This window comes from Propithecus coquereli, unplaced genomic scaffold, assembly GCF_000956105.1.
Source record: "Propithecus coquereli isolate 6110/MARCELLA unplaced genomic scaffold, Pcoq_1.0 Scaffold23, whole genome shotgun sequence".
Taxonomy (NCBI): domain Eukaryota; kingdom Metazoa; phylum Chordata; class Mammalia; order Primates; family Indriidae; genus Propithecus; species Propithecus coquereli.
The window spans coordinates 2,761,415-2,764,238 of record NW_012147841.1 but is presented as its reverse complement, the minus strand read 5'-3'; positions in this window follow the sequence as shown (position 1 = coordinate 2,764,238).

Below are 2,824 nucleotides of genomic sequence, written 5' to 3'. Positions count from 1 at the left end.
TAGGTGTCAATCATCCAAAATTTGCATACTAGTCCGCCGGCCGGTAAAAGCTTGTCAGTCGGCTGTGGCAGCTGAAAGAGAAAGAATCGGACGGAGAAGAATGAAAAATCACTTTGCTCTAGCAAAGCGAAAGAAAAGTATTATTTTGTTTATTACTTTAAAATAAATTTAAGTGTATTTGATTTTCTTTTATTTAGTTACTTTTTGTGCACGTTTCTGAAGGACAGGAGTTTAATGAGATATTTTTCCTGATCTTTTAAAATAAATTTAAGTGTGTTTGATTTTCTTTTATTTAGTTACTTTTTGTGCACGTTTCTGAAGGACAGGAGTTTAATGAGATATTTTTCCTGATCTTTTAACAAATGTCTACTGAGCATTCACTATGTACCAGGCACTATTCTAGGGGTTCAAGGTACATAAGTGAAGAAAACAGACAAGATCCCTGTCCCTTTGAACCTTACGGTTATCCTGTGAGGATAAAAAAGCAACTTCAATGAATCTTTTCAAAAAAGTATAATATTTAAAGGTTATTTTTCTTTTGAGAGCTATCCATTTGATTAACTTTTGTGTCCGTAAAGAATGCTTCCATACAGAAACTATGGAAAGGCTAACATTATCCTAGTACATAGTTCACCATTCTGTTTAGGTACTTTGTTATTTTTTGAGGTAACAGACCTTTCCGTTACACAGAGGGAAAAAAACTCCTCCAACATTTAAATTATAGATTATTTGGGTATTGAAAAAGACAAAATGTCATAGTTTTATTAAGCTTCATTTGTTCCATGATTAGCAATAAGGTTCTATACTAGCTTTACAGATTATGGTGAGAAAGAGGAAAATTTTCAGAGGCAAATGATACCCTTAGGTGAGGAGGGAGATCTTGGACAGATAACCAGAAGTTAGCAAAAGGTGACTGAAGCTTGCAGGTCTCCTCCACTGCCGCCAAGCCCCTGAACCTCGGATGTGATGAGTGGTGCCCTATAGAGGTCATAATAATAAAAATAACCACTCTTTAAGTATCAGGCCCTTTGCTATGTATCTAAATTCTCACGATGATCTTATAAAGTAAGCATTGTAATCCTTAGTTACAGATTTCAACTTGGACTCTGGCAGGAACTAAGTAACTTTCCAAAGTACATGGTGAATGTGTGAAGGGGTATATGAAGGAATTGAAACAGGGTCCTTTTCGACTCCAGATTCTATCTCAATTAATAAAAGTCTAAATTTTTCAATTGCGATTATAACAATTTACACCAATTAAGGCAGCCATAACTAGAGAGATGATGACTAGTCAACTGAGAGTATGTAAATATAAATGACCCATTTCAAAATAGTCTCTTGAGTAATAAAAATCTCCACCTGTTTCCTATTTCATTCCCTTAAATCTATTTACTCTCTTTCCTTAATTGCCCAGGTTAGAGTCAGAAAGCATATGGTGAATAAGAAGAGAAATATGTCCCTTCAAAGGATACTTTTACTGGTTCATGATCCTGACCTGAGATAGACCCTGAGGTATGTCAAGAAGTGAAAGGAGAACAACTGATAAGTGGTTGGAGGTGGTGAGGTCTTGCTTTCTATTTCATTCCTACATAGCATGGGAGGAATGTGATTGTCATGTGGGAGGTTGCTCAGTACTGCAGTGTGAAAACTCGACAATCTAATGGCTTTGGGTATATTCCCTAGTCATCAGATGTTATAATTGAGTGATTTTCCATTAAGAGTCTTGTTATGAAATACTCCACTAGTTCCCACCTTTATCTATCAGTTTTATCCAATATTGATTTGAATATTGAATCTCCAATGACAATTAGTGTTTTTAATTCTTTCAATTTTTATGAATATTTCTAAATTTATTAATGAACAGCACGTATTCTTTAATAGTCACATTAAAAATTGGATCAAAAGAAAAATCATGGCGTACTTTAAATGACTCTATTGATAACAGTTACAAAAACAAAAGTAAAGTCATTTGAAGCACATTTGACAATCCTATTATTAAAAATATGGAACTTTTCATTTATGTTTTTGAGAAAATAATGGGAATATTAATAATAGTAAAATATCTTTTTATATGGGTTTCATTTGAATAAAATATCTTGATATTTCTGTGAAATCATTCATGTTCATCTTTTATATGAATGTTGTAAAACAATTTTACAGATATGATCATGTCATTGAATTTTTTTAGGAAAGCGTACATTCGTTATTAATTTATACCCCAAATACCACAACTTGACATTTATTTTTGATAATTAGATAGGGGAAATATAATGAATGAATGACTTTGAATAAAGAACTTTACAGAATTCAATTTAAGTAAACTCTACATTTTCATTTTCAACCCCCTCACTGTAGACTCATACGTTTACACCAAATCTCTTTAATATTTGTCATTCGTTAACAATGTGGACCAAATTTCATGTGAAGTATGCATATCTTTGGTTCTGTATCTGATTCCTTAGGGACTGACAACCTGATGACCCAATTGTAATGGTGTTTAGAAATGTCTTTGTGCAAGAACAAAATGGCTTTATCTTCTTTCCTTTCATTGCATTGGGGTATGTTTAAAGGTAATAGAAAATCTGACAAATTCTATCTGTTCATCTTTCATGTGCCTTCTAGGTGCTTGGAATAAATCCTTCCAACTGTACGACAGCCCACTCTAATGCAGAATTTAGCTTAATGTGGGCTTGTTCTGGATTCCTTCCAAAGGGAGACAATTATCTTTGGAAGTACCCAAGAACTCATTTTTATAGTCTAGTCTGCTACAGAGATAGCACGATGGGTTGATGACGGTGATGGTGAGGATAGTAATGCGATAATA